Genomic DNA, 18,139 nt, shown 5'->3' with positions numbered 1-18,139 from the left:
TACAATATACTTCCAACTCCTGACAACACTGATTAATCCAGACATGGAAACCTTAACCAAGAGAAATAAAAACACCTCCTACATGAAATATGGAATAAGAGATTCCAATCTAAAATAGGCTACTTATTGAAACATAGAGGATATAAATTTGAGAGTCGTTGATAGTAGCCATTATCTACTTCTGAACTAGAAAAAAGAAAGAAGAAAGAAAGAAAGAAAGGAAGAAAGAAGAAATGAAAAAAAAAAGGTGACATGAACAGAAAAACAGAAATAACAGATAGAGAGAACTTACTGGGTTCCCTTCAAGTAGACTAATAAGTGATCATTTATGAAATACAATCACATCCCTGCCCTTGGGTACCTCAAGACAGTCCCCATTCCCCATAAAATTATAACCCAATGGATGATTATGGAGACTGGGAAAAATGCTGAAAAAAAAATGATATAGAAGATGATACATAAAGATGCTAAAAATGATATATTTTACTGAATTCTATGTAAAATCAAAATATACGTACAAAAATTACACATCTTAAAGCATTCCATCAATTACCAGCAAAATTCCAAGACATATAATTAGACAGATGGCTCATGAACACCTAGAAAAGGAAGTGGCAATCACCAAGAGCCACTTTAAATTCACTAAGAATAAATTATACCAAATTAATTAAATTATATAGACATAGTGAATCTGCATTTCAATGAGGCATTTAATGCAGTGTTCTGTTGATGTCTTTTTGGACAAGATATATGTGGAGAGAATGTTTGTCAATTATGTGGATATGTGTTAGTTGAACAATTATTCTCAAACCATGACAATTACATGGTTCATTTTTGAACCTGTTGTGAGCCTTATTCACAATTTTGAGTCAAAAAATGGATACAGACATAGAAAAGATATGTACTGATTTAGAGAAATAATCAAATATTGAATTATATAATCATGATAACATCAGTATTTTTTTCATTATAAGAGTTGAAACAATGCATCAAATTTAGTAAGAAGGAATTCTAGAACATAAATAAATCTAATACTTCTGGTTAAAAAGTCGACCTTGAAAACACACGATAGCAAAGATTATAAATAGGAAAGAAATATCCATGTCCTTTGAGGAACGGGACTATACCTTACAGGTCTATATTCACAGCTTCCAACACGATTCCTAGAACAAAACAGATGCTAGAGTTAGATAATATTTTTAATCAATGAGAGATTTAACATGAGCCAACAAATGTCATGCACGCTTGTGTTACATTTACACAAAGATGGAATTTAGCAAGGAAGTCCATAATATCCATGTTCCTTACACTGATAGGAACATATTTGGAGCACTGTGTCTGCTTGGGAGCCATATATATTAAGTGGGACACTGATAAACTGTGGTGGTTCCAGAAGACAATAAACAAAATGGTGAAAAGACAGTATTCTTGTGTTGGTCAGAATTCCCCAGAAAAACAAAACCACTGGGATGTATATATTTATATCTATATCTATCGATCTATATCTATCTATATATAGATATAGATCGATAGATATAGATAGATATAGATCTATAGATATAGATATAGATAGATAGATAGATAGATAGATAGATAGATAGATAGATATGTATCTAGAGAAAGAGAGATTTTAAGAAATTGGCTCATGCAATCATGCAATTGTGCAAACTCAAAATGTGCAGAGTGTGCTGGTAAGCTAGAGATCCAAGGAAGAGTTTATGTTAAAGTTTTAGTCTGAAGACAGTCTGCTGGTAGATTTCTCTCTTCCTAGGTAAGGTCAGTCTTTTTCTTAAGGCCTTCAAATGAATGGATAAACCCTCACCCACATATGGATGGTAATCTGCTTTATTCAAAGTTTACTGACTGAAATGTTAATATCACCTAAAAATACCCTTAAGCAAACCAAATATTTGAGTGCCATGCCCTAGCCAGTTGACACACAAAATTAATCATCTTAATCCCACTGTCATGGGATAAATAATTAAGGGAAATAGAGATAATTAACTTGGAAGAGAGAAAAGTTGGGGAGATAGATATATAGAACCTGTTTTAAAACATTTGAAATTTAAAAAAGAGGGGATTAGACCCAACCATTATAATTCTAAAGTGTTATCTGTTTTTAATGTTTATTTGTTTTTGAGAGAGAGAGAGAGAGCGCGCGCAACCTGGGGAAGGGCAGAAAGAGACAGCTGTCAGCACAGAGCCTGATGTGGGGCTTGAACCCACGAACTGTGATATCATGACCTGAGCCGAAATCCAGAATCCGACACTCAATCAATAGACCTCCTAGGTCCCCCAAAAGTATTATCTTAAGATGAAGGGTAAAAACCACAAACAAATCTAGAGAAGAATATTTTTAACAGCTAACTATCTAGCTTAAATGAGAAGAATACACATAAAGAAAAAAATATGTGGCAAGGTCTCAATCCTCAAAGAAATTTACAGTTTAATTATGAAGACAAAAATGTAGATATGAAATAAAACTAATCCATTCAATGAACAAATATTTATTAGTTACTTATCATGCACCAAGTACTTTTGTATACATTAGCAATACAGTAACAAACAAGAAAATTTGCCTGCCCTCATGAAGCTCATATTCTCATGGAAAGATACACAAAATAATTAAAATATGTAACTGTAGCATATAGCATGTAAAAAGTGGTAACTTCTAGGGAGACTGAGGAGTCTGGCCCCTGCTTAAAAACCTAGGTGCGATTCTTCAGGCCTGATCATAGGCAATTATAAACGCTTTATTTGGCAGGGCTGATGGGGAAAAGCTGTCCTCCCCACATCAGACCCAGCGTACAGCCAGTGCACTGCAGTCTGAAGGGAGTTGCAAAGTCTCAGGCCCTCTTGGCCAGCCATGCTCTTATGCATATCCACATACTTGGCCCAAGCACCTTCATTTCAAGACTTCTTTATTAGGAGGCCTTCAACTGAGGCTTTCTCCAGGCTCCTCTGCCTACAACTCCTTATGGGAATTAACTATGAAAACTCAAAGACACTTTTCTCCACTCTGAATCAGTATTCAGTACTTTTCCAGTCGTAGTCTCTTTCTCCCTCCCATCATCTCTCAGGTCTACAAAACTGCAGGAACCTTTTGTTCAGTTATCCCTCAACTGTGAAACAACCCCCACATCTGTGTTAATCTACCTGCCCCTTGACCAGTGCGTCTTTCCATGGGAAAATGGAAGAGAAGGGAATCCATGTTTTTACCAGTTTGGCTTCTTGCTTATACTATAGCAGTTAGTGATTAAAGGTGTAGTTGTTCCTTTCATGTTGGCTTACTGTCATAATTGGCTACCCTGACCCCTGACAATTTAGCTTTCCCCATATCAATGAGCTCCAGAGAGAAACTATCTTAGTCAGTCCCAAATGCTGTAACAGAATACTGTCGAACTGATGGCTTAAACAACAAATATTTATTTCTCATAGTTCTGGAGGCTGGAAGTCTGAGATTAGGGTGCCGGCATGGCTAGGTGCTTAGCAAAGGCCCTCTGATTTACATATGGCCATATTCTCAATGTATCTTCACAAGGCAGAAACAGGGAGATGCTCTCTCCTGTGTCTCTTCTTATAAGGGCACTAATCTCAATCCTGAGAGCTCCACCATCATGATCTAATTACCTCCCAAAGCTTCCATCTCCTAATACCATCACACTGGGGGTTATGATTTCAGCATATGAATTCTGGATGGACACAATATATAGTCCATAAGAGAGACAAAATAAAAAAAAAAGGAAGATAAGCAAGGACAGCGGAGGGGATACCATAACGTAGTCAGAGACCTAAGAAGGTAATACTTGAGGGGCGCCTGGGTGGCTCGGTCGGTTGGGCGTCCGACTTCGGCTCAGGTCATGATCTCGCAGTCCGTGAGTTCGAGCCCCACGTCGGGCTCTGTGCTGACAGCTCAGAGCCTGGAGCCTGTTTCAGATTCTGTGTCTCCCTCTCTTTCTGCCCCTCCCCTGTTCGTGCAATGTCTGTCTGTCTCTCTCTCTCTCAGAAATAAACATTAAAAATTTTTTTTAGGGGCGCCTGGGTGGCTCAGTCAGTTAAGCGTCCGACTTCAACTCAGGTCACGATCTCGCGGTCCGTGAGTTCAAGCCCCGCGTCGGGCTCTGGGCTGATGGCTCGGAGCCTGAAGCCTGTTTCAGATTCTGTGTCTCCCTCTCTCTCTGCCCCTCCCCTGTTCATGCTCTGTCTCTCTCTGTCTCAAAAATAAATAAACGTTAAAAAAAAAATTTTTAAAAAAAAAGAAGGTAATACTTGAGTAAACACCTGAAGGAGGTAAAGGAGAGAGCTTGGAGGACACCTAGGAAAGAGCATTGTAGGCAAGGTAAATAGCAAAAACAAAGACTCTGAGGAGGATACAGGCCCTGCTAGACACAGACTAGATGGTGAACATCCAACTGTAATGCACTACAAAAGGTCTTGCTTCCACAGTTCTTTCAGTCTAGTTAGGAGGGAGAGAGGGGAGAGAGAGGGGGGGAGGAGGAGAGGAGGGGAGGGGGAGAAAAAGAAAGAAAAAAAGAAAGAGAGAAAACCAAAGGAAAAGAGCAAAGAAAAGAAAGAGGGAGGGAGGGAAAGAGAGAGGGGGTGGAAAGAAAGAAGGAAAGAAAGAAAGAAAGAAAGAAAGAAAGAAAGAAAGAAAGAAAGAAGGAAGGAAGACTGTGAGAAGTGCTGTGGCAGAAGAAATGCCAGTAGACCTGGAGACATAAAGCAAGGCAGCCCAACAATCATCAAGTGGTCATGATAGACAGCCCAGAAATCAGAAAGACTAGCCAGAACACAAGAATAAGAAACAAGAAGGGTCAGAAAGGGTTCCATGATATTTAAGAAAAAAAAAAAAAAAAGTTAGTGATCAGGTAGAGAAGTCATGCTGCACAACTCTACGGGGCTGCACTCACAGAACAGTCTTGGCATCATGCAGTGCACAGATGTGAGATCTTATACGATGGCCCTGAAATCATGCTGGTTTGGGGGAACCAAATCATTCAATACAACTAGAGAGTAGAGTAACTTAGGGAATAAAACGGCAAAATCAAGAGGTAAGCAGAGATCTACACAATTTTGTTAAAGTCACAAAAATACTTTAAATAAGATATTGATACAATAAAAACGCTGTTATCATGCAATAAGTGATTGCAGGGTAGCAAGGAAACCAGTTATGAGACTACTGTCAGAGATAAATTTTCCTGGCTTGGACTGGGGTCTTAATAATAGGGCTGAAAAATGAGGATAGAAGCAAAAAGGGCTGGGAGCTGATGGAATGTGAATGAGAGTAAGAAAAGTTAAGGATCATCCTCCAGTTTTATGTGGACTCCTGCAACAATGGTGAGAGCACTTCCGACATACAGAACAAAAGAGAACAACTATATACTCTAGACAAGATGATCTTAATTTGGACTTTATGCCCATGAATTGCCTGCAGGGGATCCAAGTAGAAAAATAAATAGGATGAAACATTAGTACATAATCCACAAAAGAAGGGTTCTTTGGTCAGATATACCTAAAAAATACTACATATTCTATCCTGCTTTTAAAGATCTATTCACTTATTTATTCATTCAACCTATATTTTGTAGTCCCTACTTTGTGCCACAAACTGTTTCACTTTGGAATATAGAACTGAGTAAGATGAACATGGTTTCTGACTTTAAGAAACTTAGAGTCTATGGGTGATAGAAGAATCAAATAGTTAAGTTATAATTGGGATAATTCTAAAAATGAGTAGTATGAAGTTCCAGCAATGTGTACAACAGGGTGCCAAATCTAGCTTGAGGAGCCCCCACGTTACTCATATCAATGTATTTAAATCCCACCGTTGTGAACCCCATCAAAATTACTTAAATAGGGATTACCCAGAGTTGTTAGATTTTCTTTAAGCATATAAGTTGTTTTACTTCCCCTGCAAAATATCTATTCCATGTAAAGAGCAAACCTTGGAATGTCATTTGAAAAATTCTCAAGAAGAGAACAAGGGAAAATTTAACAGTCAAGTCTTCACTGCCAGCATGTACTTTTCCTTTTCTGTGAGGAAAGACCAAGACCAAAGGTGTGGAGGCAGGACACACAAGGCAGTTTGGAGCACACAAAGCAAAACAGCCTTATTAGATAAACAGCAGGTAGTAAATAATTAGATAAATATTTACTAGATAAATTGCTAAAGCAATTCTGACCAGTTGGGCACCAAAAGAGAAACTGTAAAAGTTACTTGCACTGCATCACTTGACCACCCAAATAGCTTCCACTTCCTACTTCACACACTAAAAGTGATGACATTCATTTCTCTCTTTTCCTCCCATTCGAGGGACACGGCAAGGCTGTCATAGCTGTGTTTAATGAATGAAAGAATGAATGAACTCTGATCTCTTTGGTATGTGTAATGAATAAAATATTATTGATATTAATAATGAAATACAGTTATTCAACTTTTAACTGGCACAGATTGAAATTTCATTTCTGATGTCTGGAACTGTGCTTTGAGCCATCAAAGAACTTTAAATCAGTAGAATGTTCAGGCTGAATATATTTATACATTTTTTCCTTTTTGGTAGAAGTGTGAGTCAAGGATACTGGAGCTAGAAATACGCCCTGGGAGGACCAGGATTTAGTGTGCCCTCTGAAATCCTCCCTCTCCCCCTGACGCTTTTGTCCTCCCAAATACACTCTACTAAATTCACAATGCTTTTAGAAGACAATTTACATGAGAAAAATTTTAAATACTGACCATTTGTGGATTCACTAGAGTAAATCACTGTAATTAGATTAATGGTGTAGGAAGATGTTGAAAATATGTTAACTAAAAATGCAAATTCAGTGTAAGCTCCCATTTTTGTTTAAAAAAAATGTGTGCAGATATATAAAGTTTTACTTTTCAATTGCACTACTAGGTATTTACCCAAAGAATACAAAAATACTAATCCAAGAGATACATGTCCCCTGATGTTTACAGCAGCATTATCCAAAGAACCAAAATATGGCAACAGCCCAAGTGCCTATTGACTGATGAATGGATAAAGAAGAAATGGTATATATAAAATGAAATATTACTCAGCCATTAAAAGAATGAAATAGTGCCATTTGCAACGAAATGGATGGAACCGGAGAGTATACTGCTAAGCGAAATAAGTCAGAGAAAGACAAATGCCATGATTTCATTCATATGTGGAATTTAAGAAACAAAACAAATGAGCAAAGGGGGAAAAAAAAGAGAGGCAAATCAAGAAAAGACTATACAAGTATAGTGAATAAGATGAGGGTTACCAGAGGGGAGATGGGTGGGAGATGAGTTAAACAGGTAATGGGGATTAAGGAGGGCACTTGTGATGAGCACCGCGTGTGTATGAAGTGTTGAATCACTATATTGTACCTGAAACTAATATGACACTGTATTAACCGAAATTTAAATAAAAACTTTAAAAAAAAAAAAAGCTTTACTGTCTGATGACTAAAAAACAGATTTGTTCAGTTTTTTATTCATCTATATATTCAGATTTTTCTATGTCATGTCTTAAGAAAATACGTGAAGAACTAAATTAAAAGTTCCAAAGGCTTTTTGGATAAACATATTCTGAGGTGATACATATGAGGTTTTATTAGTAACGGCTCTGTTGGATTTACAGGTAGGTTTGAATTTTATTCACTTTTAGCTTTATGTTTGCAAAAGCTTTTCTGACATTTGGTAAATATTCTGTTCAATAATCTTCCCGTTGTTGCCTTTCCAAATACCCTACACTCACTTTCACCACTTGCTAGCAAAGAATTAGCAGCAATGGCAACCACTCACCAAGTTTCAGAGATCTGGTAGTTAAGTTCATCAAGAAATATCAGCTGCAGGCTCTAATTTTTTTTTTTTTTTTTTTTTTTAGTGTTTATTTTTTGACAGAGAGAGAGCTTGTGAGCAAGTGCCAGCGGGAAAAGGGCAGCTAGAGAGGCAGATAGAGAATCCGAAGCAGACTCTGTGCCGACAGCAGAGAGTTGGATGTGGGGCTCAAATCCACAAACTGTGAGATTGTGACCGGAGCCAAAGTCAGAGTTTAACCAACTGAACCACCCAGGCGCCCCATGTACATTCTGAAAGAAATGGTCTTGATGAAGTATCTAGGTTAAGAGCCCTGAGCAGTGAAGGCCAGTTTACGTGTGAATATCAAGCACTTTAGACAGCTCTTGAAAAGACAGCTGATGAATAGATCCTTTTTAATGACTAACCCTTTTTCTTTTTTTTTTGCCAAACCACACTTTGTTCAATGTAAAACAATTCCTGCATGAAAAAGTGAGACACTGAAGTGCCAAACTGACTTTCATGAGTCTATGAATCTCTTAACTTCATAGTAACCCCCCAGAAATTTTTCATTAATACTCTTTGTGTACAAAAGAAAGAGTTTGTGTATTACATATGTGGTATGGGATGAAGTGAAGGAAACAAGTGGGAATAAAATTATTTCTGCTCTAGAAATATTTACAAAATAGAAAGGGAGACAAAACTATAGAAAGAGAGACAGACAACCAATCATGCAAAGTGGAATAAACTCATGTAACCCTTTGAGGAGTAACTAGTTTTCAGCGACAGGAAAGAAAGTAGGGAAAAGGTATTCCAAGTTCATAAGGACAAAGAGCATGAGGGCACAAAAGTACATGGTATACTTAGAAAATGGCTAAAAGCTAGCTTAATGGAAGAATGCATTGGGAGCTGGTCTATACAAGCAGATTTAAATCAGTTCTGGCAACCTATGAACGCCACAGTAGGAAATGTGACTATATTTTATAGGCCACAGGTGGTTATCTAAGTTTTTTATCAAGCATAAAAGGTGGAGTAGTATATTGAAGGCTAAAGACAGATACCAATTAGAAAGTTACTGGAATACTCCAGGTGTGAGATGACATCACTACCTGCAGGAGAAACAATTGAAAATAATACACTCATGAAGCACCATTCAGAACAGAACCTATTAGTTTGCCAGAGTGTGGATGAAGGCGATGAAAGTGTCAAACATAAGTGAGGTACCTTGTATCTGTGACTGGGAAGATGAAGTACCAGCCCTACTAGATAAAGTTTAATTTGGCTTTGAGACATCACGCAAATTCTTGGAAATAAGAGTTAGAATTTCAGGAAAGACATGTAAAGTTGATAGTTATTGCCCAGAAACCAAGAAAAGGTGTTAATATATGTTGAACAATAAAAAGACCTAGACCAGAAATACAGGGAAAGATTACATAGCTTTTTGAAGGTTAATCAAAGGAAGCAGAAACAGTGATATAGACTAATAAGGAGAAAGATAATAGGTTGAAAATTACAAATCTTTAAAATTAAGAAGAAGAAAACAATCTTTCTTTGATCAGAATATAAGAAATGTGATAAAAATTAGTAAGGAACAATGTCAGGAAATCAATGGAGAAAAAGTTTAAAGAATGAAGAGTGTTCAACAGTGGTGGAATACAGCAGAAAACTTGGGAAAGCTGAGGCCCATGTAGAATGACTAAAAATGGCAAACAGTACATTACTGATGACCTCTGAAACAGTAGTTTCAGTAAAATGTGGAAGACACCATAAAGAAACATTTTAATGGGTGGTTAAGAAATGAAGACAGCAATTTAAAACAGTCTTTCAAAAACTTTAATAAAGAAGAGATATGAGGTGTCAATTTGGCAGAGAAGGCCTGGGAATGAGTTTTTGTTACTTTGTTTACATTTGAAATATGGGAGACTTTGATATACTTGTTGCCCGAAGAAAATCCAGTGTAGAAAAAGAAATTAGTTATAAATTGGGTAATAAATTGTGGATAGCAATATGGAACAGAGGATAGTAATGAACCCAACCAATAGCAAGAATGAATTCAATCAAGAACAAAGGAACTAACCCTGGAAACGAGGAACACTTTTTCTGTAAAGCAAGGAGAAGTAATATGGAAGTCCAGGAACAAATCAGTTTATTGGAAAGGAAGGATGTTGAGCAGTATGGTGGCTTGTTTCTTTACTACTAAAGCATAGAGCAACCCTCTGGCTTAAGATAACACACAGATTTAATAATTTTATATCATGAGTGTTTCACACAATGATTTTGAAACTTCAGAAAACTTTGGGTAGAATGTCATCTGACATAACTGGGCAGGGAGGGGTGGAACTCACAGACCCAGAAGATACGTGGACTCCATGAAAACCAATTAATTCCACTGCAATTAGGTTTCCTTAGGAATAACTTTTAATTAAGAGAATAAACTGATTCTATTCAGTCCCTGAAAAATCCAGTTGCTCCACATGACTCAGCAAAGTACACATCATACCACTACTTTTATGTAGGCCTACATTCACAAATACCAGCTGTCATAGAAAAAGATGGTGTCAGTGAGACGGGCAGGTAGGGAAAATGCCACAGTCCTTCTATTCATAATAGAGCACAGCTGGCTAGACTGGGGTCATAACCCAAGTGGATTCAAAATCCAACTCTACCACCTTGGGTATGACCAGAAGCACAAGCCTGTCACTTAACCTCCCAGGCCTCTTTGTCTTCAATGCACTGACCTGAGAGATTTGCTGTGAAGACAGAATAGCTGGTGCACAATAAGAACCCATAAAAATTAGTCACCGATTTATTCTTCCTCCAGCTCTCCTCCTCTCTCTCCTCCTCCTTCTACTTTCTTCTACTTCACTATAAATTTTAGTTAACTCCTTCAACATTTATTTAAAACTCACAGTATGCCAGATATTCTACTATGCCCTGGATTTACACTGATAAAATATACATGATTCCTGAGCTCTTTAAGCCTGCAAACTAGTACATAAGGCAAATTTTGAGCAAATAAAAATATAAACAAAACTATATTTTATATTTTTAAATAACTATATTTATATATAAATAAAATCCATATATGATTACAAATTGTGATAATTTCATTGAAATGAAAGAGCAGGAAGAAAACAGAATGATTCAAATAACTATTCTAATGTGGAGATAGGAGAGGGACTCTGAAAAACTGACAGTTAAATGGAGATACAAAAATTCCAAAATTTTGAAAGTTTAAATATTACTTAATTTTCCAAAAGTTATCATCCAAAATTTATTTATTCCCAGCCAGTTCAACCAGTTAACATTTTAAGTGCTTTACCACACATTATATACTTAGAATTTCTGTAATGGAAAAAAAAAAAAAAGAAAAAAGAAAAACCTTGGCTTGAAGTCTAAGATTGTTTCTATAAAAAACAAATTAAATCAACTAAAATGTCAACATTTAAAGAAGTCAACAAAATATTTTAAAAGACTTTTATGTTTTTATTTATTATCATTTATTTTTTTTAGAGAGAGGGACAGAGAAAGTGAGCTGAGGACAGAGGCACAGGGATGGAGGGGGAGAGACAGAGAGAGAGAGAGAAAGAGAGAGAGAGAGAAAGAGAGAGAGAGAGAGAGAGAGAGAGAAAGAGAGAGAATGAATATTAAGCAGGCTCCACGATCAGCACAAAGCCAGACATAACGCGGGACTCAATCTCATGACCATAAGATCATGACCCTGAGATCATGACCTGAGCCAAAATCAATAGTTGATGGCTCAACCAACGGAGCCATGTGGGTGCCACTTTAAAAGACCTTTAAATAAGTGTTACATGTTTTCACTAATTTTCATCAAACTAGTTTATGTAGAAGATAAAATCTAAAGCTAAATTAGCCAAATTTGTAACCGTTAAGGAAACAAGACTTTATATTGAAAGGACAACTAATTATAGTTGATTTGTATAATCTCTGTCATGTAGCTATTGCTATAATGTTGTCTGAAGTGTCAGGAAAAGGATCTTAGCTCTTCCTGCTGATATAATATGGGAAGGTTAAATATAATTGGGCTATATAAGACTGATAAAAACATCTACACTAAAACATTCAAAGAGAGGAGCTGGAAAAACTATGGTGAGATTATACAAATTTCAGAATTTGAGGTGAAGTAGAAACACTAAAAGAAAGCAAGTTTGGCTAAACTAGTGATCAAAATCAATAAAATAAAAAGAGAGATGTACATATGATAGTTAGGTCAAGAGGGTTGATTTTCTTTTACTTTATCAGATTGCCAAAATCCAGGAGATGGGATAGCCATGGTTCAGCTTCACAGCTTAGAAAAGGAAAAGAAGGGAAACTTTAGGACCTGACTCTAGGTCCTGCCATAGGACTTAAAATATACAAGTGAACACCAAATTCACTGGACTCACCTAAGGGCCATGACATTCATGATTGATGAATCATGATACGATTATGTCAGTATTATTATCATGTGTAGATTAAGCAAGAAATATATTGATTGCAATATAAAAATATTCAATATACTTGGTTCCTTACTATAAAAATAAAAATAAATGCAATTTAAGTATACTTGAAGAAATAAATCAAATATATTTAAAGACAGGCACCAGTTTCTGTAATGAAAGTAGTTATTAGCTTCAAAGTAAAAGTGACTAGCTCAAACAATAAATGTATGAAGTAGATGCACGGCAGATTTGCTTCTTTTCATTAGCTTGTAACATTAGCCTGAATTCTATACTCATATGTGGTGTGTATTTTTCTATATTACAACAATTATCAGTTGATGATTGCCACATAAAAAGTATTTTTTGGTGTTTTTACCTCTACTTATCACACTTCTTTGTACTTACTGAATTTAAAATCATGACATCGTTTCTTTGGGAAATCTTTAATTGTAATTCATAACTTTGAATAAGTTCTATGCACCCTATGAAAATTTCAGTATGAGAAATTAAGTTGGTGAGAGTTTACTTTGGATGTTATCATTTTTAATAATTTACAGGTAACACTTTTTGATTTTGCTAAACGGTATGAGACAAAAAGCCTAAAATATTTAAAAAGCTTTAACTTTTTTCTTTTGGACCTTATACAAACTGTATAAAATCAGGGGGCAGGAGGGGAAGGATTCTCAGGGAAGCAAAACTAAATTCAAGATTTAAACGTTTCTATGTTGAAATTTAGTCCACAGTGATATACATATACTGACTTCTCATTGAGATGAATATCAATAAATTGACTGACCTGAGAGATAAATATTGATTTTAGCAAACCCAAGGTCTGCATTTATGTCAGACAATTCTTCTTCATATTTCCTAGGATACAAAGTCAATAGACGAATTGTTATATTTATATTCTGAATAATTTCCCAAGTCTGCAGGAAACTTAGGTTTTTCACTCTGTTATGGAGAAGTACTGACCAATTTACATCTATATTTTGTGAAATTCTTACTAGAAATATCCAAATGGAGTATCACTCATATATGTTGCTCTAATATTTCACTCACTTTAATAACACTATCATTCCAATTCAGTGCTATTGTTCCATTTAATAGATTTCTTTTTATATGTCACCATCATAGTCAGACTACTTTGACATGAAGCCAGCACATATGATCATTGAAGTTAGCCCAGAAAAAACTTAAATTTAGCTATCGGGTGAAATATTTTGTTGTGATTCTTTGGCAGTAATTAAAATAAGCATACAGATGTTTTTGTGAGTTGCTTATAAATTAAGTGAAAAAATGTTCTGGTATCCTATACATGAGGATAACATTCCTTTCTGATAGGGGATATTGTATTGTCCTTGCTATGACTTCACTTTCATGGCTTTGGTCTAATCTAAAGGGACTTACAGCAGCACTAGGTATATACTCAAGGTTTAAACAGGCATCAAGGCATCTGCTTTAAGACAAATTTGGAGTCCTAGTGACGATAGCCTGAATTTCTGAACCAGGAATTCATTACCACCAGTGATAGAGTTAGTACAGATAATTAACCTAACACATATTTTGAACAGTGCCTCAAAGTATTAGAATCCTTTTGTTTCCACACTGAGCCTTGATTCGAAGGAAGTTAGTTAACAGGTATAATTCTTTCTCAGCCTCTTGGGAGAATATAGTGATATAACTGCAGATACACAAAGCTATTATAAATAAAATACAGTAAAACCTTGAATTGCAAGTAACTCATTCTGCAAGTATTCTGCACAAGCAAACATTTCTAATAAATTTTAACTTGATAAATGAGCAATGTCTTGCAATACAACTAGTATATGATGCCAAACACGTCACATGATCACAACCAAGCCAATGGTTTCTCCCTCTCCCTCTCCCCCTCCCTCTCTCTGCAGGATTGTGGGTGACTGTCAACACATTTTTGCAAAATCTTCAAAAGGATGCAAAAGCAAGTGACATTGGATAGGTTCCTTGTTGAAGTTAGATGAAAAAGACCAAGCAAGATTCCATTGAGCAGGAGATAGCAATGATTCCACTAGTAATAGTGAAAGTTGTCCTACACAATAACGCTCTTCTCTCTTGTCTCCCTCACAACAGTCACGAAGGTTTTCACAGGTAAGTGTAGGTTAATTTGTTTTTCTTTATATTTTGTATTTTCTTTATTATAATATTGTATTATATTACAATATTGTAATCATTTTTATATGAATATTTTTGGGTTATAGAATCATCTGAGTTTCCATTATTTCTTATGGAGAAATTTGCTTTGATATACAAGTGCTTTGGATTACAAGCATGTTTCCAGAATGAATTATGCTCACAAACCAAAGATTTAATGTATATCTTTCTTGAGTACAGTCACATTCTGAAGTACTGAAGATTAGGACCTCAATATATGAATTTTGAAGAGACATAATTCAGCCTGTAACAGGAGTTAAGGGAAATAATTGTATTTTTTAATTAACAGGGAAATATTATGGATATAATACAAAGTTGCATAATTAGGAGATACACAAGTGATTCTGGAAAACATTTGTTTGTATTGCACTTCCTTAGGCCATTTTTCTGGAACTTGAGGGTATAGTGTTCTGTGCTCTGAGGATGTTTCAATGGAAATATTAAGCACTGGTATGATAAAATAATGAGGTTTAAAATAAAACACACCTTATTCAAACACTGAGTTCACTACTTGCACATATTATATTATGGCAAATTATTTGTGATAACTAAGCCTCATTTTTTCCTCTTATAAATAAGAATATCTAGTTCATAGAAGCAGTATGATTAAAGGAGACAATATATAAGAAATAATGAATACTGCTGAGTACTCATATAAACATTGGATTTCCCTTCAAGAGTACTTCTATGTCTTGGTTCAAAAATAAAATCTTAAAATATGACCTTGACCTAAAGATATTGAAAGTTGTATTTGATAAGATAGTAAAAATTGTAGGCATACAGTAACAATATTTAAAGATGCTTTCTTCAAGCCTATTTTACTATAAAAATGTTAAATATTATACAAAGATGTCCAAATTTTAAAATGAATACACTGAGACTGATGTATGACAACCTTTATATCATTTTAGGGAACTTCAGATATTCCTTACTTTTTCCTTTAAGTTTTAAATTCCAGTTAGTTTACATACAGTGTAATATTAGTTTCATGTGTACAATATAATGATTCAACATTTCCATAAATCACCTGGTGCTCATCACAGCAAGTGCACACCTTTAATCCGTCCCCCACCACAACTGCCTCCCCTCTGGTAACCATCAGTTTGTTCTCTATACATAACAGTGTCTCTTGGTTTGCCTCCTTCTGTTGTATTTTTTCCCCTTTGCTTGTTTGTTTTGCATCTTAAATTCCACGTGTGAGTGAAATCATGTGGTATTGGTCTTTGTCTGACTTATTTCGCTTAACATATACTCTCCAGCTCTATCCACGTAGTTGCAAATGGCACTATTTCATTCTTTTTTATAGCTGAGTAATATCCCATTGTATACATATACCATTCCTTCTGTATCCAGTCGTCTATTCAGGGACACTTGAGATGCTCCCATAGTTTGACTATTGTAAATAATGCAGCAATAAACATAGGGATGCATGTATCCCTTTGAACCAGTGTTTTTCATATTTTGGGGGGGCAGGGGTAATATGCAGTAGTGTGATTCCTGAATCATAGGGTAGTTTTATTTTCAATGTTCTGAGAAACCTCCATACTATTTTCCACAGTGACTGCACCAATTTGCATTCCCAGCAACAATGCAACAGGGTTCCCCTTTCTTCACATCCTTGCCAACACTTGTTGTTTCTTGTGTTGTTGATTTTAGCCATTCCGATAGGCGTGAAGTGATAGTTCATTGTAGCGTTGATTTGCATTTCCCTGAGGATGAGTGATGTTGAGCATCTTTTCATGTGTCTGTTGGCCATCTGGATGTCTTCTTTAGAGAAATGTCTATTCATGTCTTCTGCCCACTTTTAATTGGATTGTTTGTTTTTTGGGTGTTGAGTTGTATCAGTTCTTTATATGTTTTGGATACTAACCCTTTATCGGATATGTCATTTGCAAATATCTTCTCCCATTCAGTAAGATGTCTTTTAGTTTTGTTGACTATTTCCTTTGCTGGGCAGAAGCTTTTTACTTTCTTTTGATGTAGTCCCAAGTTTATTTTTGCTTTTGTTTCTCTTGCCTCAGGAGGCATATCTAGAAAAATGTTGCTATGGCTGATGTCAGAGAGATTGCTTTCTGTGCTCTCTTCAAGAATTTTTATGGACTCACATTTAGGTCTTTAACCCATTTTGAGTTTATTTTTGTGTATGGTGGAAGAAAGTGGTCCAGTTTCATTCTTTGGCATGTTGCTGTCTAGTTTTCCCAGCACCATTTGTTGAAGAGACTGGCTTTTTCCCATTAGATATTCTTTCCTGCTTTTTTGAAGATTAACTGACCATACAGTTGTGGGTAGATCCTCTTTACTTTTAATGTTTATTCACATATATACAGATATGTATATACATATATACATTTCATTGATATATGTATACACACACATATACAAATATACATTTAATATCTATATCAAGATGCAAGTTTAGAAGTCCTATAATAAATTATTATATATTTTATTATATGCAGCTATTTTCTAATAATAAATAGAAGCTTTAGAAGGGCTGACATTAATTAATCAATGAGTTAGTATTTGGGAAGCCCTTAGAAGAGTTACTGGCATCTAGTAATCAATGAATGTTTGTTATTAGCAGTACTATTATGTATCAGTCACCTTGCTAAGCAATTTACTATTACCAATTTACTAATAGCACAAAATACATTATTTCATTTTATTCTGTCAATATCCCTATGAGATAAGTGCTATTATTATCTGCGTTTTATAGGTGAGGATGTTGCAATTCAGATAGGCAAACTCACCAGTAAATGAAAGAGCTATATTCAAAACAAGATATTTTCAACTTTAGAGTCCAAACTCTTAACAGCCATACTACAATTCCTCTCCCACATTTTATCATAGGTGGGGACAGTGTCAGTAAACATTCCCTTATTTGGTTTCAAGCCATTTCAACTTTTTTTCAGTTTATTTATTTATTTTGAGAGAGAGAGAGAGTGCACATGAAAGAGGGAGGAACAGAGAGAGAGGCAGAGAGAATTCCAAGTAGGCTCTGACACTTAACCAACTGAGCCACCAAGGCACCCCAAATAGTATCTTTTTTTTTAATTTTAGAGAGAGACAGAGTGAGCTAGGAAGAGGGGGAAAGGGTAAGAAATACAACCTCAAGCAGGCTCTGTACCCAGTGCAAAGCCGGACATGGGGCTCCATCCCATGACCCTGGGATCATGACCTAAGCCAAAACAGACACTCAACCAACTGAGCCACCCAGGCACCCCACACCATTTCAACTTTCATTCATGCTTTCTCCCTCCCATTTCACTTAGTCAGTGGTCATTTTTATTCCAAAAGGTCCAAGGTTTCCAGAATATATTAAATAGGGCCAGCATAAACCAAGGAGATCCTGTACCTGTTTCTCCTTTCCTTTCTTTCTCTTTTGTTTTAAATTTAAAAAGAATTCTGTATTTCTGGAAGGTATGTCACAATATTTGCAAGTGGAACCAACAAATCTAATTGCCTTCACTTATTAAAATGGTATGACTGATTAAAAAGAAAAGACAAGGATCAAACAATGAAAAAGATGGCTATGACAGAACTGCACCACTGAAGACACAATACAGATAAGTAATGACTTGTACTATTTTTCTAGTTCCCAATCCAATATGCTTTCTACAGTAATAAGATGCTTCATATATCTGAATAACTAATTGTATAGATCAAGTATGTTTTTTGATAAGCCCCTTGTTTCTGAAAAATTATTTGCAAAATGTGTAAT

General features: G+C 35.7%; 1 long non-coding RNA gene across 2 annotated transcripts in view; it reads right to left on the bottom strand.

Moving 5' to 3' along the window:
- The window catches only part of LOC122239567, a 203,120-nt gene that overhangs the window by 145,151 nt on the left and 39,830 nt on the right, over positions 1 to 18,139 (bottom strand). For both annotated transcript variants that reach the window (XR_006218766.1, XR_006218767.1), the window contains one exon: positions 1,128 to 1,163. This is a non-coding gene — a long non-coding RNA (uncharacterized LOC122239567). The remainder of the gene's footprint in view (positions 1 to 1,127; positions 1,164 to 18,139) is intronic.

The sequence above is a fragment of the Panthera tigris genome, chromosome B3 (genome assembly GCF_018350195.1).
Source record: "Panthera tigris isolate Pti1 chromosome B3, P.tigris_Pti1_mat1.1, whole genome shotgun sequence".
Taxonomy (NCBI): Eukaryota; Metazoa; Chordata; class Mammalia; order Carnivora; family Felidae; genus Panthera; species Panthera tigris.
Note: the sequence above shows the minus strand (reverse complement) of the source record. Positions and strands in the feature narration are given on the sequence as shown.